The sequence below is a fragment of the Bidens hawaiensis genome, unplaced genomic scaffold, assembly GCF_021521415.1.
Source record: "Bidens hawaiensis isolate Kalapana, Puna unplaced genomic scaffold, B.hawaiensis_p1.1 tig00022003_1, whole genome shotgun sequence".
In the NCBI taxonomy this organism is placed as follows: Eukaryota; Viridiplantae; Streptophyta; class Magnoliopsida; order Asterales; family Asteraceae; genus Bidens; species Bidens hawaiensis.
In genome coordinates this window covers 224826-243628 of record NW_027493410.1, presented here as the reverse complement: position 1 = coordinate 243628, position 18803 = coordinate 224826, and the positions used below count along the sequence as shown (strand labels likewise).

The following is an 18803-nucleotide window of genomic DNA, read 5'->3' as shown; positions in this document are numbered from 1 at the left end:
ACCACTATCAACTTAAAAACATTCTTCTTCAACAAAATTAATATCCCAAAAATATTGGAAGAAGAACATCAACAACTACAAGAACATGGATGAAGCAAGATCAAGATTTAAAAGCGTGTGCGTTTTCTGCGGTAGCAGTGCTGGTAAACGAGACTGTTATAGAGATGCCGCTCTTGAGCTAGGCCAAGAACTGGTACGTACGTGTGTGCATGATGTCGTCTGATGTCGAGATGTTTAGTTAACAATTTATTCTTTTAGCTTTTAGTTATTAAACAGTTGATTTTATTTACAAAGGTTGCTAATTTTATATATAAGGTTATTATTAATATTATTATTGTATTTATGTCCATTTTGTTATTGAAGGTGAAAAGGAAACTGGATCTTGTTTATGGCGGAGGAAGTGCAGGGTTAATGGGAATTGTTTCACAGGAGGTTCACAATGGTGGTGGCCATGTGTTAGGGTAAGTAATACATATATACATAAATACCAAATTATATTTTGTTTATGTCCTTCAAACCTCTTTATTTTCTTGAAAATAACATTCTATTTTATAATTTCTTAGAATTATTCCCAAGATTCTCATGTGCAAGGAGGTATGACTTTATAATATTTTAATATTGTATATTCTACAATAATTTGATTAATTTAATTAAAATACAGATTACTGGTGAAACAATAGGAGAAGTAAGAGCGGTATCTAACATGCATCAAAGGAAAGCTGAGATGGCTCGTCATTCTGATTGTTTTATTGCTTTACTAGGTTCTAGTTCTAGTTCTAATTATATGTCATTTAAAAAAATCTTCGTTTATAAATAATACAGTGTCTTTGACAGATTAAGTCTATGAGATTATGAGTATGTATTACCAGCATATTAACTACATAAAAAGTAAAAATAAAATCAAGTGAATAAAAGTTAATGTTACACAAATAAGGAGGGTTTCCTATAACTACATAATATTGTAGCATGTTATAAGTTATATTATGTAATATTTGCGTAAGTTTGATACAAATTCTCAGTCGTATAATTAAGTATTTGATTATGTTCGGCTAAGTGATTATGGATTCAACTGATTAAAAAAACCTTCTTCTAACGTTATTTTTACTAATACTAAACATATTGTTAAGTCAATGTTTGATTTAATATGTCACAGTCATCGGGTTCTTGAATCATGATTAATAATTGATGTTTTATTCTATTTTTGTTACATGAAAACTTGTAGGAGGATATGGAACATTGGAGGAATTATTAGAGGTTATTACGTGGGCCCAACTTGGAATTCATGACAAGCCCGTAAGCAACCAAACCAATCCGGAAAAAGAACCTTAAAATAATAAAAAAATGATTGGTATATAATAACCAAATTAGAAAATTTAATATATCCTTCAACTAAATTCTAACTAGAAAAAATAAAAATATTTAACATTGTTATTTACTTTTTTTCAATCTGGTAATATAATATAAAACAAGAACATATATAAGATAAATAAAGGTTCTTTAAATGTGTAGTTAAAGTGTTTGTATAAATAATTCACATCATAATAACGCATGAATAGGTGGGCTTATTAAACGTGGATGGCTACTATAACTCGCTGCTTACCTCATTGACAAGGCGGTGGATGACGGGTTCATCATGCCAGTACAACGTCATATCATCGTCTCTGCCCCGAGCGCAAAAGATCTTGTACAGAAACTCGAGGTAATACCATTTGCATATTTTTCAAATAAAGGATTTGTTAAAATTATTTTAAACTACATATAAAAACAAAACCTTGCCTCTTTTTATTGCTTGGATTTTACAAAGTTGGAATAGAATTTGAACTCTTATCAATAAGAATAAACATATGTGTTGGTAGTAGAGTACACGTAGTATGAAGTAGAGGGTTGTACGGTATAAGTGATTGATGCATGTGAAGGTGTGGTGTACAGGATTACGTACCAATGCATGATGGAGTGGTGGCCAAGGCAAGATGGGAGGTTGAACAAGTGGAGTTAAATGTATGTATGCATTCTGAATTAGATAGATGATAAAATGACATATTGGGACCTTTTAATTACTTTCATATGTTTCTTTCTTATTATAGTTTAATTCTAGGGGTGTTTTTGGAAGAGTACAAATATAATTAGGGTGTTCCTTACTTCCTTTCGTAATTGTGTTAGAAAAGTTAGTGAAAATGTAATTTTTCATAACTTTGAACATAAATAACTATGTTTATGTGTTGTATAATTACCCTTTTTTTCTATTGTATTATGTGAGAAATTCGCGATTAATCAAACCGCGTCAAAAACATATCTTAGATAATAAGATATTGATACTAAGGTAGTGTTTGTTTTTTGCCTGAAGATCTTCCTGACCTCTTATATCTGCGCCGCGCAGACCAGGCGCAAACCGTTAGGCTCGCAGACTGTTTGTTTTTCTGAAGACACTTCATTAAAAAACGTCTTCGCGCCCTCTTATCCTAGAAGACATGGACCTTCCTCTTTTCAAGTCTTCTGCATCTTCTATCTCATTCAAAACCCTAGCCCCCCTTTCATTCTACCATCTCCTCCCCTACCATCTCCTCCATAGCCAGCGCCACACCACCGCAACCTACACTGCCGGCGCCGCGCCAGCGGCGACCTCCACCACTAACCGCCACTGCTCCTCCACCGACCCCAGCCGACCACCGCTTCCTTTCTTCCGACATCATCACCGCCGCATGCTGCTCCGCCACCTCCAGCCGTAGCTGCCACCTCCACCACCGTCTACCATCTACCTTGGCATGTTTATTTATTCAAGATTTGATAGTCTATTAACCATTATTGTAATTGTTCTATTATTACTAGTTTGTTGTTGAATAAAGTTTATTGAAGGTTTAGATTATGAATGTGTTGTTGTTTGATTTTTTGTTAAATTGTACAATTATTACTAGTTTGTTGTTGAATAAAATTTGTAGAAGGTTTATGAATGTGTTGCTTGATTTTTGTTTTAAAAAACCGGTTTATTTAATTTTCTGTTTATCATAGCAGTGTGCAGACGTTAAAAAACAAACAGTGTTCTTGTTGCAGACTGCAGAGATTTAGTCCACCTCTTCTGTTGCAGATGTTTGCAGATATGGTCCGCAGACTGCAGACATTTTACCTCTAAAAAAACAAACAGCACCTAATAGTTGTGTAATCACATATCTAAGATGATAAGATATCAATGCTTATAGTTTTATGGTTAGAATGGCTAAAGCTGTAATAAATTAGAAGACTTATATAACTTCACCCACATAGGTTGTTGGAACACAAAATGTTGAAGTTGACGATGGATTCACTATGCGCTTTAATGATGTGCTTTGCACTTTTTGAGTAGTTACAATTGTGTGAGCATAAAATTGGATTTATGGGTTGACTTTTGAGATGGTTAAAACCAAGAACACACTCACAACACGGAAGCCTTTTGTAAACTAGGTTGTTGATTTTCACTAAATAGTATTCCATAAATAACATGTATGATATAGTACCAAATCGTAGTTGTTTTATCGGATTCTCTTAAAAACTGAGGGTATATTTAGTTGTAGATAATAGAATGAAGGGGTAATGGAATGGAAGAAAGAATGGAATTGATAAGGGAATGAAATTGATCATTTCATTTTTTTCTCTTGTTTGGTTAACCTATGGAAATGAAATAAATTATTACTTTATGTTGTTTGGTATCCTAAAAAATTGTATGATTGAAATAGAAATAATAAAAACACTCCTATCTCAAAATATTTTTTTTTACAAAAAAAAAAAAAATCGCAATGGCGATGGTGGTGGTGTTAGCTCCGGCGACGAAAATGGTGGTGGCAGTGGCGACAGTGGAAGTGGGGGTGGCGGTGGTCAACCGGTGGTAGCATTGGTAGTGATGGCGATGGTAGGGTAGCGGTGATGGTCAGGTGGCGGTGGTGACAATGTTTTCGGTGGTTACAGTGACGGCGGTGGCGGTGGTTGCGCTGGTGGTAAGGTGGTGGTGGCGGAGGCGGTGGTGGTAGCGATGATGGCGGTAAGGTATCGGTAATGGCGATGGTAGTGGTAGTAATTGTTGTTAGGTGGTGATGGTGTTGTTGAGTAAGTAGTGTGAAGGAGGAATTGAATGAAAAAGAAGAAGGGGGATGTGAAGGAATGATTTTGATGAAATAGGATTCCATATGTAATGGATGATTCCATTCAATTGAGCAACCAAACACCACTTTTTTCATTCCTACGTAATGAATCATTCCATTCCCCCTATCATTCATGCATATCAAACGTTACCTGAATATCATCATATCAATGACAAGTTGCCATACTATACTTGGGTCCACTCTCTATCTTGAGTGAATATCCCGACCTAAAACGAAACAAAAATTCAGAGCCTTTATTGAATTTTATCGTTACAATGTAAAATAATTGACCACAAATATGTTGCCATTTCAAATAATTTAAGGGTTACTTTCATTATTTAGTACTTTCTTTTAACTTTGATGTAAATTGGATATCCATTTTAAGAAGGAGCCTAAAGCCATAGCTTGAGAGTGACGACGTTTATTGGGTTAAGATGTCTGTTTTGGCAACTGTTCTCAATAAATAATATTGTGAAGTAATTGAAGAAACACTAAGTGACCCCGGGCAGATTATAGGTAATCTGGGGGCTAAGTAATGTTTCCCACGAAGGTTAGGTCCAGCAGAGTAAGTTGTACTTCAGGGAACCTGCAAAACAGACACCGTAAGCTCGTCACTGAGAAGGGGGGGGTTCCTCCTTGTGACCACCCTCCGGCGTGAGAATCAGTCTATATTGCTCTTTGAATATAAAAGTATATGAATACTATTAGAGCAGTTATCAAGTAAGTTATACGAGATAGTAGATGATGAAATGATAATACCATTTGCTGTCTTTTATAGCCGAAGGTGGGTATCCAAGGGGTTTAGCCGGCCCAACACGCTACCAACTGTAACCTATGCACGTGCCTTGCCTGTGAGTGGTGGACAGGTAGCGTCTGACATAGAGCAGGCGTGCCGTGCACTCTTCGTCTTCTACCAACTGCAGGCTAGGCACGTGCTCTGGCAGGAGTTGGTGAGCAGGCGGCGGCTATTGGTCACAGTGCAGTGGCGTGCTGTCTGCCACGCTGCTGTCAGTGAGCTGTCGCATTCTTGGTCAGATCTTTTGTCTTTACCTCGCCAGGTATCACGCAAAAGATCCTCCATACGGACTGGCCCATTTTGGCGGGAGTTTTCCCCCTCCCGCCTTTGCTCATTCTTTCAGGTGACACTGAATATTTGTAAGTGTTAAGCCTTATGCGTGTAGCTATGCTGTGCGGGTAGCCTTCCCTGATGGCTTGTATCCGCAACTGCGGGAACAGGCGGGTTACTTTACCATTGGGAGGCTTTTCCCTGCGTATGCAGCTTGCATACTGCGCGTAGGCTTCTCTGAGCATGGTGGGTCCTGCGGGAGTAGATGGTCTTTGCGCAGACATCCCTGTTCAAGGTGAGTCATGCGGGACCAACTGAGCCCTGCTGGGACCTACCTCTTCAAGTCCCCCCAGTCCAATGTTCTTCTCATGAATGTCTAATAAAGTGAGGTGAACTTTTGGACTTAAGCAAAGGGTTTTGAAAAGGGGTTTTTGTAAGGTTTTCCATGGGGGTTCTTCCCGCGGAAGTCCTTGTCACTTGCAGAAATTCCCGAGTTTCCTGCTTGGTCTTTGGGTATGATGCGGGTAGGTCTGTAACCTCCTCGCAAGTCAGGAGCACTGAGTCTTAGTTGTGCGGATTCTCCCTGTGGTTCTGGTAGGTTTTGAACATAGTGATCAATTATGTTTAAACCACCAATTCCATCTTGGAGCCTCAAACAACGTAGTACTCGATGTTCCCGCTATGCGGGGATGTTATTTCCGCTTCCGCAAGCATTGCCCAGAAGATCCTTCTTGGTTTCAATTCTCAGCGGGTGCTAGGTATGTGAAGGGTTTTGCCTTTACACTGTACCCGCACCCGTCTTACGGTTACTTTACTTCCAAGGTATTCCTGGCGTCCATTCCCTGCGGGTGCTAGGTATGTGAAGGGTTTTGCCTTTACACTGTACCCGCACCCGTCTTATGGTTACTTGGTTGCCAAATATTTTGGCTTCAATTCCCTGCGGGTGTTAGGTATGTGAAGGGTTTTGCCTTTACACTGTACCCACACCCGGCTTATGGTTACTTGTTTGCCAAGGTAAGGGGTATTTTCCCGCTTATTTTTTGAACCTTAAGTCTTCAAATTTTTAAATTTTGAAATTTGAAGGGTTGGTGGATGGATAACAACCCAATACCTCAAACGTCGTGCGACGGTTTCTTCTGACTGTGTCAGGACGTGCCAGAAGTTATGGCGACATGACATTATGTGGTCATTCCAGTTGCTTTTTCAGGCGCGTGGGCACAGGATTTCGGGCGCGTGGCCGCGAAATCTCTGGCACACGTCCTTTTGACAGCTGTTGCCAGTTTGTTTTTGCCACGCGTCATAGTGTCATTGCACCTTTGCTTTCTCTTTCTTCCGTATTAAATGCATCGCATTAATTGCGATTACTATATAAAGGGGGAGAAGGTTATTTGCAATTCACACTTTCCACTTTCATCTCTTCTTCTCAAGTAATTTCCGGCGAATTTCTTTTTCAGTAAAGCATTATTCCGAAATCTCTTCTTTCTTCCACCATGTCTTCTCACGATGCTGATGACCAGAAGACTGCTGGTGAATGCCAGTGTTCTCTTCCTGCCGAGCTGTACCAGTATATCGTCAGGAAGTTCATGCTCGAGTCTCTCGAGCCTGAGTTTCCTGAGCCCCACCATACTGTGTACGATGCCCCAAGTGGCAAGATCGGGGTTTATGCTGCATTCTTTGTCTATGGGAACCTTAGGTTTCCGTTGACAAAGTTTGTGTACCGTGTCCTAGAGAGGCACGGTGTGCACTTGACAGAGGTGCACCCCATGGCTATTGCCAAGGTCCGGCACTTTGAGTGGGTGTGCCGGATACTGGGCCTTGAGCCCCTCGTTGACCGCCTGATGACCTTCTATACTTGGAGGTGCATCCAAGGGTGGTACACTCTTACAACCCGTATCAAGGGTTTAAAGATTTGTGCCACCGAGCGGAGTCTTCGCTCATGGAGGAGAGAGTTCTTCTTCATATCCGCTCGAGCCATCCCCATTGCCATGAAGTTCAAGAATGGCCAGCCGCTTCCGAACCTTCCCGCCATCAACTACGAGGAGGCGGAATGGTTCGCGAAGATATCCCGGGTCCAGTCCCCGGTTTTCCGTTTTCCAGAGTCGGCGATGGTGATGCTGGGGATGAGCCGGGTGTGGAAGGCGGCGAATGCGGATAAGGTTCCGATCGTCCTTGAATATGGTTCGAACTCTACCCCTTATGGTATGTCTTGTTTCTTTTTGCTGACTACGATTTTTTCTAACTTTCTTGTTGATTTCAGAGGGTAACGATCTTCAATCGCTCCTGAATCCGCGGGAGGAAGATGGTCCTGCGCGGATGGGTACTCGTGCTCTGGACGAGAACGAGTTGCCCATCTTAGAGCAGACTGCGGGTCGGTTCGTGGAGGTTTACCCGCCAGGCCAAGAGATCCTGAGCCACCGACGGCCAGGTAAGCCTATCTTCTACCCTGATCCTCTCAATGCTGTGCCTGCTGCTGGAGTTCATGACATTTCTTCTTCTGAGGAATCCGCAGAAGGTCCTCCGCTGGTGCGGAAGAAAAAGGCTGCCGTCGGGAAAGGCAAGGAGAAGGTGGCCTCTACGGCCGACCCGGTAGTCCTATCTGACTCGGAGTCAGATAATGCAGAGGTGGCGGGGAAGCCCGGTGGTGAAGAGACCACCGTTCCGGAGGCTGCAGGTGTTACCTCCGGGGAGGCAGCGACGACGACGGTTACCGGTGTTAAGAGGCCGGCTCCATCGGGTTCGCCCCCGCTCGTCCGTGCGTTCAAGCTCAAGAGACCCCGTAAGTACCCCCATAATTCTTGTCTAGATTTGTTTCGAATAAATTTTTCTAACACTTTTGCTCGTGCAGGTGCGGATGTTGACGCATTCCAGGGTGGAGTTGGAGTAAGTATTCCCCCGCCAATGACGGTAGGCTCGGTCAGCCTTCCCGAGGCGTCGACCCAAGCGTCTACGCTTGCTTCCGCTGGTTCCAGCCTTCCTGAGGCTGTTCCAGCTGCGAAGGTGTCTCCGCCGGCCGTGAGTGCAGTTTTTACAGCATCTTTCACGGAGCCGGCGGTTACTGTTGCTGAGCAGTCGGCGCCAACAATGGCTACCACGGCGGCTGCCACTATACCTGCGCCAACGGCACCGACGGCCGGACCATCAGGTATGCGCCGGTCTTCCCGCCGATCTATGCCACCTTCCCGTCTGCCTGACCTGTTGGATGGATTTCCTTTAGGTTCAGGTGATGGGTTTGGCGGCTATCGGCCTGTTATTGACCCTACAGGTACGTAGGGTTCTTTTTTCTTTGTATATTTTTGTCATCTTTTCCTAACTGCCTTTGTTTCTTTTGCAGTGTCGGATTCCAATGAAGTGTATGTTCCAAGATGGAACATACGCCGAGGAACAACCCTTCGCACCCCTGTGGAGTGCGTGGACTGGGCTCGCCACGCTGCTCCTCATGGTGCGTTGGGGGAAGCCATGGCTAGCTACCAAGAGGGTAGGCTAACCAATGAGCTTCGGGTTCTCCAGGCCCGAACGCAGCCCCGCGTCGAGCTGCTTTGTCGTGAAAACGACAAGTTAAAAGCAGCTCGCGCCAAAGATGTATCTGAAGCGCGGGCTCTTCGGGAGGAGAACCGGCAGTTGGCCGCTGCCGCAGCCGAGAAGGAGAAGGCATTCAAGGCCCTCGAGGTTGAAGTCCAGGCGCGACTCGAGGCCCGCTCCAAGGCTGCCCAAGCTGTGAATGAACAGCTTCGGCTGGCTAAGGAGACTGCGCGAAACTCAACTGAGAGGGCTGCCAAGGCTGAAGCTGTTGCTGAGCCGCTTCGCGAAGAGAATGAGCAGCTTAAATGCAAATTAAAAGCTCTTCAACATGCTCATGACGCCTTGGCAATGGAAGATGCCAAGAAGCTGCAAGAGATCCTTGACCAGAGGGGGGTGCTTGACCGCACTGAGAGGAAACTTCAAAGCGTCGAAGAAGCTGCCGCCAAGGAAATTCAACTTGCCAACCTTGATAAAAGCGGAGCCGAACGTGCTTACAAAGAAAGTCAAGCTACCCTCCAATGGCTGCTTCGAGAAGCGTTGCCTCAGGTATCCTCTTTTTCTTTACGCTTTCTGCTCGTAATTAGAAAATGTTCTAACTTTAATTCTTTTGTAGGTTGTGCGTCAGGTCCTTTCAGAGACCTCTTATGACGATGCGATGAGCGCAGCCCTCAACGCTTCTCATGAGGATGGGCAGAAGACTGGCTTCCTGCTTGGTCTAGGGTTTGCTGAGAGAGGCTTTCCGCCCTCCAACTTCCCTTTATTCAATGTTAACACTGAAGCTGCTTATGACCAAGCTGTGAACCAGTACGCTGCCTTCCCGCATCCAGTGGTGGAGAAGGTGAATGAAGCTGCTGCTGCTGATGATGGGCTAAACATCCTTAAGGCTTTCCTTGGGCAGCCGCGCTCTGATGGTGCTGGCCCGAGCGGAGGTGGCCCTGAAGCCTGATCCTGAAGATCCCTTCCCGCTGCTAGGATAGACTTAGCTTTGTATAGATTTCTTTTAGGCGGGTAGTTACCCAGCCATTCTTGTAATTGATTGTGAAATATTAATCTCTTTGCGTATAAGATTGTTATTTCCTTCCTTGGGTTCCTTGCTTTATAAACTTATGACTTGCATACTTAGTTTGATTTAGCAATTTTCCAAGTGTTTAGAATAAGAACCTTTGAACGTGGTTGATGATGGGTTAAAGTTTCGCCTCCTCCTTCGTGATTGTGCGGGTAAAACCGTCACTTGCACTTGGTAGGATGGCTAATCTTTACCCTCTATCTGACCTGCGTGTAGGTTTCCTTTTCGAAATTTCTAAGGCATTAAGTTAAACCTTTGAACGTGGTTGATAATGGACTAAAGTTTTCGCTTCCTCTTTCGTGATTGTGCGGGTGTAACCGTCACTTGCACTTAGTAGGATGGCTTTAACTTTAGACCTATATCTGACCTGCGTGTAGGTTTTTCTTCTCCTTTTTTAAGTGTTCATAAGTTAACCTTTTAACGTGGTAGATGGTAAGTTAAGTTTGGCTTCCTTGTTCGTGATTGTGAGGGTAAGACCGTCACTTGCACTTACAAGGATGGCTAAACTTTACCTTCATCTGACCTGCGTGTAGGTTTTCCTTAGAACTTTTTAACATTTTGGCGTTGTGTTTATGCGGGTATTGCCGCCTTCCACACGCAACTACTTCTTCCCGTAAGGGAAGTTCATAGGTTACAAGCTATCAATACATCATGAAAGGAGAATCATTTCCATTAGAAGTGGCTCTAGGCCTTTTCTTTACAAGTTGGAATTGATCTACATATAACATTTGCGTAATTGAGCTCCATTCCATGTTCTAGGGATGGGAGTGCCATCGAGCCTTTCGAGCCGGTACGCGCCCTTTCCCAGAACTTCTTTGATAATGTATGGCCCTTCCCAAATCGGGGCCAACTTTCCTGGGCGTTGTTGGTTCGAAGCCTCGTTGTTACGCAGTATGTAGTCTCCTTCCTTGAAGTTGCAGAGTTTTACCCGCGTGTTGTAGTACTTTTGCATTTGTCGCTTGTAGTTTTCTTCACGCACGGCGGCTAAGTCTCTGCGCTCTTCGGTTAGCATAAGGTCTAACCGTCTTTCCGCATCATTGTCTTCTGGTTGGATTAAGACCCTTGGTGAGGGTAAACCGATTTCGACTGGGATCATGGCTTCAGTGCCATAAGTGAGACTGAACGGGGTTTCTCCCGTACTGGTCTTCTTCAGCGTTCTGTTTGCCCAAAGGACGTGCGGAAGCTCGTCCACCCAGCCGGATCTGTGTTCCAAGAGTCTTTTCTTGATGCCTTCGACGATGCTCTTGTTTGCTCTTTCTACCTCACCGTTACCTTGCGGGTGTGCCACTGAGGTAAAGGTGTGGGTGATTTGAAGTTCTTTCAGCCACTGCTGTAGCTTCTTGTCAGCAAAGTTGGTGCCATTGTCGCTTACCAAATTCTGTGGAAGTCCAAAACGACAAATAATAAATTCTCAAATAAATTTTTTGATATGCTTTGCAGTTGTTTGGGCTAAAGGTTTCGCTTCTATCCATTTGGTGAAGTAGTCAATGGCTACCACTAGGAACTGAACATTCCCAGCTGCTGTTGGAAATGGGCCTGTCACGTCAATGGCCCACTTCTGAAATGGCCACGAGGAAGTGACAGGAACAAGTTCATTTTTCGGGCGATGCGTGTTGGGTGCGTAAAGCTGACAAGATCTGCATTTTCTGATGTATGCCAACGCGTCCATATGCATACCCGGCCAGAAGTATCCCGCGTTGTTTAGCTTGGCTACCACAGCGCGGGGGCCTGCGTGTACTCCACAGATGCCTTCGTGAACCTCCCTTAGGAGGTAGTCAGCATCTTGGTTGTCTACGCATCTTAACAATGGGCCAAGAAAGTTACGTCTGTAAAGGGTGTCATTGACCAGCTGATAATTCAGTGCTTTACAGCGTAGTTTTCTTGCCTGTGACTTCGACTCTGGTAACGTTCCTGCTTCAAGGTATTTTATTATTGGGGTCATCCATGTTTCTGTACCGGTTTGGATGACACAAATTTCCTTGTGCGGGACTGATGGTGTTTCGAGGAGTTCCACGCGGATGTCCTTTCCCAAGTGGGTGAAGGCCAGTGATGCAAGCTTACTTAACGCATCCGCAGATTTGTTTTCGCTGCGCTTGACATATATCACTTTACAATCATTAAAATCGCGCATGATGGCTTTGGCCTGGGCGAGGTACAGGGCCATTGTGTCATTCACAGCCGTGTACGTCCCGTTTATTTGGTTTGCCACTAGCATGGAATCTACATGGGCTTCCAAATTTTTTACACCCATTTTACGCGCAATCCTCAATCCGGCCAGGAATGCTTCATATTCAGCTTCGTTATTCGTACTTGGGAAATCCAGCCGAATAGCATAAGTATATTCCTGGCCTGCTGGGTTTGTTAATTTTAACCCTGCGCCTGAACCCTCGTTACTAGCTGCTCCATCAGTGTAGAGTCGCCAGACCTCATCGATTTCGTGTGCTGGGGAGGGTTGAACCTCCTCCTGGCACTCTTTCTCCCGCGCAGCGGGGACTTCTGCAATAAAATCAGCCAGGACCTGGCCTTTAATGGCTGGTCTCGGCTTGTATTGAATCGCATATTCTCCCAATTCAATTGCCCATTTGGCTAGGCGTCCCGATAACTCGGGTTTGCCTAGAACATTTGAGAGTTTGAAGTTGGTGAGAATAGTGATTGGGTGACCCTGGAAATATCGTCTCAACCTGCGTGAAGCGTGTATAAGTGCCAAGACCAGTTTTTCCAGGGTAGAGTACCGGGTTTCCGCGTCTGCCAGCACGCGGCTAACATAATAGATTGGCATCTGGATGCCTTTTCGTTCTACAAGCAGGACTGCCCCGGTTGCTCTATCTGTTGCGGAGAGGTATAGGATTAACTCCTCTCCCGCTTGTGGTGCTGTGAGTGTTGGGAGTTCGATCAGGCGTGATCGAATCTCCTGGAAAGCTGCTTCCGCTTCTGGTGTCCAGCGGAAGTGCGTTTTCTTTAAACAATTTCTTAGTGTTGACACAAATGGGAACGACCTATCCGCATGGTTTGCCAAAAAGCGGTTAAGCGCGACTAGTCGTCCGTTCAGTGTTTGAGCCTGTTTTATGGTGGTAGGTGATTCCATTTTGACAATGGCTTCGACTTTTTCAGGGTTCGCTCTGAAGCCATCTTTAGTAATAATGACTCCCAAGAACTTCCCTTCTTCCACCCCAAATGAACACTTGCTCGGGTTGAGCTTCATGTTTATCTTTCTGAGCGTGTTGAAAGTTTCCTCAATGTCTTTCAACATCGCCTCTGGCTCGGGGCTTTTGATGACCAAATCATCCATATAGACTTCCAAGTTTCTCCCAATTTGGGCGTGAAACTCTTTGTCCATTAGTCGTTGGTACGTGGACCCGGCGTTCTTAAGTCCGAATGGCATCATTTTATAACAAAATGTGCCATCGGGCGTCCGAAAGGCGGTTTTGTCCTGGTCATCTACAGCCATGTGGATTTGATGGTACCCCTTATACGCATCCAAGAAGCATTTAAGGCGAAATGGTGCCACCGAATCCACCTTGAGATCAATTTCTGGTAACGGATAACAATCTTTGGGGCATGCTTTGTTCAAATCTTTGAAATCTATGCACATGCGCCATTGTTTGTTATTCTTCGGTACCATTACGGGATTTGCAACCCACGTTTGATATTTGCTAACGCGCACGATGCCCGCATCAAGGAGTTCCTTGACTTGGGTTCTGCACGCGTTGGTTTGCTCGGGCCCCATTACTCTGCGCTTTTGTACGATCGGCGTAACGGCCGGATCGCATTTGAGCTTATGCTCTGCCTTACTCCGGGGTACACCAGTCATGTCGGCTGGTGTCCACGCGAAGATGTCTGCGTTTCGCTGCAGTAAGCGCTTGAGTAAGGTGCGTGTTGGATCAACAATTGTCGGGCCAATGGTAACGGCCTGATCAGGATATTTCCCATTGAATGCCCACTGTTCAGGTTCAGTGATGGTTTGTTTGGCCATCTTCGGTTTGGGTTTAGAAGAGACAGATGCGATGCATACCTGGGGAATGCCCGTGATCATCGCTACGCCGTCAGTTGTTGGCCATCCCATCATGCCGTGGACTGAGGATACCACGGCGTTGAATCTTGCCATCCCGTCTCTCCCGAATAGGATGTCATACGTATGATGTGGTTTTTTCATTACAACAAAATCCACATCCTCCGTGCGTGAATAATTCCCATCGGTGAGAGTGACGGGGAAAGATAGGATGCCCAAGGGAGTGTTCATGCTGCCGTCAAACCCCTCCATTGAAGCGTAGACCGTCTCCAGGCGTTCCTTGTCTTCATCGTCGAGCTTGTCGAAGAACTGCCTGTACATCACTGTCGACGATGCGCCATTGTCAACGAGTGTGCGGGAGGTGATGTAGTGCCCCAGCTGGCTTTTAATGACAATGGGGCCTTCTTTGTTTGGGCCTCCCGGCACTCGCGGGAAGCGCACTTCTGCTTCCTTCCATGCGCATGGCTCGGTCATCGGTCTCTTTCTTCCTCTGACCTTACCATGGACCATGTTGATGCTGATGTCGACGGGCTTTCGTCCGTTACCCCTGTACCTGTTGTCGTTTCTTCCCCCTTTCTTGATAGATGCCACGAGGTGTTGCAACCTCCCATCCTTGACGAATGTCTCGACGATGTCCCTCAAGGATGTGCACTCCTCAGTGCTGTGGCCCTTTGTCCCATGGAAGTCACAAGACTTGCTTTGATCCGCATTGGGTTTCTGTCGGATCGCTGGGGCTTTTGGCCATGGCAGTTTTTCCGTGGCAAATATCTCCGTGACGCTCTTGGTGAGTGGCGTCCAACGGTTCTTCCGGTTGGAAGGGTGCGTGTTGTCCCTTCCGCCAACCAGAGGGCGAGAGCTTGAGGGGGTGTCAAAGTTAATCCTTGACTGCCAAATACCTTGCCGCCTCTTTTTGTTTAGCCGGGCGGCTCTCACATTGTTCTCCCTTGTCCTCTGTGTGTAGAGGTTTGTATTCTGGGGGAGATCTCTTCCCAGCTGTTTCTCCGTTTCGGCAAAGCGCTTGGCTGCCGTCATTATGGCATCCCATGTGGATGGCATGCCGTCTTTACCCGTCAAAGTGCGGATAAGTTCTGGGTACTCAGCGCCCTGAATGAAAGCGGCGCGAACGAGGTCTTCGCTGACGTTGCCCAGACTCAGCTTCTTGGAGTTGAAGCGGGTGATGAAGTCCAGTAAGGATTCATCCTCTTCTCTCACACAGTTGAGGATCGTCCACTGCTCCTCAGTGTGCTTCCTCTGTTGACTAAACTGTTGACTGAACTTGTTCTGGAAGTCTGCCCAGTCATAAATGTGGTGGACCGGTAAACGGTCAAACCATGCTCTGGCTGCTCCTACCAGAGTCATCTGGAACATGTAGCACCACGTGGGCTCCGTCCAGTTACTGACGGTTGCCCCCGCAATGAACCTGTTCAGATGGTCATCTGGGTCGGATAGACCATCGTATGTGCCAATGTTGGACATTTGTTTGGCACTCCTCGGGGCGATTGCTTCTGCAATGTCCCTAGCAAATTTTGACCTTCCTGCGTTTGTGGCAGTAGGTCTAAAGGCCTTGGAGAAGTCACGCGAGCTTTTCTCCGTGACTGGTTGGAATGCTTCCCCAAAATTCCTTTTTGGCTGGGGGTCCGTTTCCTTACGCTTCCCTTTCGCCCTATGGCGAGGGTTCGCGTCGGTGTCGGAGTCTTCCCTCTCGTCGTCTGAGTACTCGCACTCACTACTCATGTTGAGGTGCTGGCGAGTACTACCGAATTCCTCAGCTTGTTGGACTGAACGCAAGCGTTCTTCCAACTCAGCCTGAAATTCTCTTTGACGTGCCTCGGCCCATGCCTTCACTTGATCAAGTGTTTGGCGAGGGGCTCGAGTTCGTTTTTCCAGCTGGGCATCAGTGAATCCCAGTGGAATATTTACTCCACTTGCCCCTACATGAGTGACTGGGGTAGTGTTCGTAAAATGTACTTCACTTCCCCCAGCTTGGGTGGCTGGGGTAGTGTTTGTAAACATTGTGTTGCCGGTGTTTACCCCAGTGGCTGGGGTTGTGGTTACCGGAGTTTCTCTAGTCATCTTGGAAGTTTTGAAAAACTGGAGAAAGATGTAGTTCTAGCTTTTATGCACGGATGGCGCCAATGAAGAAACACTAAGTGACCCCGGGCAGATTATAGGTAATCTGGGGGCTAAGTAATGTTTCCCACGAAGGTTAGGTCCAGCAGAGTAAGTTGTACTTCAGGGAACCTGCAAAACAGACACCGTAAGCTCGTCACTGAGAAGGGGGGGGTTCCTCCTTGTGACCACCCTCCGGCGTGAGAATCAGTCTATATTGCTCTTTGAATATAAAAGTATATGAATACTATTAGAGCAGTTATCAAGTAAGTTATACGAGATAGTAGATGATGAAATGATAATACCATTTGCTGTCTTTTATAGCCGAAGGTGGGTATCCAAGGGGTTTAGCCGGCCCAACACGCTACCAACTGTAACCTATGCACGTGCCTTGCCTGTGAGTGGTGGACAGGTAGCGTCTGACATAGAGCAGGCGTGCCGTGCACTCTTCGTCTTCTACCAACTGCAGGCTAGGCACGTGCTCTGGCAGGAGTTGGTGAGCAGGCGGCGGCTATTGGTCACAGTGCAGTGGCGTGCTGTCTGCCACGCTGCTGTCAGTGAGCTGTCGCATTCTTGGTCAGATCTTTTGTCTTTACCTCGCCAGGTATCACGCAAAAGATCCTCCATACGGACTGGCCCATTTTGGCGGGAGTTTTCCCCCTCCCGCCTTTGCTCATTCTTTCAGGTGACACTGAATATTTGTAAGTGTTAAGCCTTATGCGTGTAGCTATGCTGTGCGGGTAGCCTTCCCTGATGGCTTGTATCCGCAACTGCGGGAACAGGCGGGTTACTTTACCATTGGGAGGCTTTTCCCTGCGTATGCAGCTTGCATACTGCGCGTAGGCTTCTCTGAGCATGGTGGGTCCTGCGGGAGTAGATGGTCTTTGCGCAGACATCCCTGTTCAAGGTGAGTCATGCGGGACCAACTGAGCCCTGCTGGGACCTACCTCTTCAGTAATCATTATAATTTCCATAAGTAGATTAATTTGATTAGATTGCTTATATAACTCCATTTAGATAAGATTCATTTTGTGCATGAAGTTTGTAGTCTAGTTTTAACGGGCATGGTTCCCTTTTAGATAGAACTTGTGTATAAAATAATTAAAAAAAAAAACTCAAAAGGTATTGAATATTGTTGATCAAATATTTATGCAAGTTTAAAAGTATGATTGTAATCTTATTAAATATTATCTTCTACTTGTAGTAAAAATACTATAATAAACGATAATTAGAGGATTAATTTCACATACAAACATGAAAATGTTATATATGCCCAACCAAAATTAAAAATATTAAATATATACCCAACTTTAGTGATTTTTTTTATATAATAATGAAAAGAATAAATAATACTTAAGCCATGTTGAGTATCGGCATGCCAAAAAGGCAAAAATAGTATGTTGATATTTATAGATTTAATATATTTTTATAAATTAAATAAGAAATGCATATTATTGGGTTATCTAATTGTGCGATTCAATTAACACGAGTCGCTTTTATAAAAGAGAAAAGGCTAAAAAGAACAAGGAGTGTTCACCATCAATCCACCGACTCAAGAATTGTTGGAAACAATCACCACCACATAAGATAAGATGAAATATCCCATTCAATTAATATAAGTCACTTTTATTATGTTTCTTTTATATATACTATCAAACATAAATATAATATATTTTGAAAGTTAATTCGGGTTATAGAAAAAAGTAAACGGTCAGTTTGGAAAATAAAAAAATAAATAAATAAAGTTAAAGGTGTAATTCGAAAGAATTTAATTAATTATAATTTAATTAGTTGTTTGAAGGTTTAAAATTAACTATTTAGTTTTTGAATGACTTGTAAGTTTATTTCGTTTATGTGAATTTAATTAATTATAATTTAATTAGTTGTTTGAAGGTTTAAAATTAACTATTTAGTTTTTGAATGACTTGTAAGTTTATTTCGTTTATGTGAATGTCTAGAATTTTTGAGTTTGAATATATTTGGTTTATGTTTACTTGAATAGGATTAGTATGTTTATTTTAACAGATAGATAGGTTACGTGTCTTTTAAGTTTGTCAAAAATTATAAGAGCATCTCCACCGACATGACATGGAGAGGTTTGCGTTGACGTGTACCGGAGCAAACGGACAAGCGGCGGTTTTTACTGGTGAAGGAAAACGGAGGGTTGGATGTTTGTTTGAGATCACAAACGTTTGTGATGGAGTTTGAAATGGGCCCACCCTCAAGTAAAAAACAATAAATTGATGACATGACGGGCGGGCGGTGCCGGCGGCAATCACCGCCCCTGCGTTGTTGGGGTCACCCAGCCGACGGCAGACGGAGGAAGATGAAGGCAGGCGGTGGGCGGTGGGTAGGTGAGTTTTGGCGGACAGAGGAAGACAGAAAGACGGAGGAAGACGACCGGAGGAAGACGAAGGAGGAATACGTGACGGTGGCGGGGAAGACTTCTGGGGGAAAGTAGTTGTGTTGTTTGGCTGCAAAACAATATAACTTCTTTTTATAATGATAATACTTTTATGCTAATAATAATAATAATAATAATAATAATAATATGATATGATAATATTATATAGCCTAACGGCTCTTTTATAATAATAATAATAATAATAATAATAATAATAATATGAATATAATTATGTTTACATAAGATAAATAAATAAATAATAATAATATTATATAGGCTAACGGCTCTTTTTTTTAATATTTTAGTCTTTTCTTTTCAAAAAAAAATAATGCATGAAAAATATATAAATTTTTTAAACATTAATTTTATTATTTTTTTCTGGTAATATTAAATATTTTTAAAGTAATTTAAATAATAATATTACAAAATTAATGTATTGTAAAAGTAATTTATTAAATACTAAATAATAGTAAAAGTATGTAATGATGTGGAAGATGAGGTGGAGATTTTTATTGGTTTAT

At 44.0% G+C, this 18803-nt stretch overlaps 1 pseudogene across 1 annotated transcript; it reads left to right on the top strand.

Annotated features, from left to right (window-relative positions):
• Positions 1-2028, top strand: LOC143564425 (cytokinin riboside 5'-monophosphate phosphoribohydrolase LOG5-like; annotated as a pseudogene). Its single transcript, XR_013140869.1, has 7 exons — positions 1-193; positions 364-461; positions 564-594; positions 662-761; positions 1223-1293; positions 1557-1699; positions 1930-2028. The product of XR_013140869.1 is annotated as a cytokinin riboside 5'-monophosphate phosphoribohydrolase LOG5-like (transcript).
• Positions 2029-18803: the final 16775 nt, after the last annotated feature.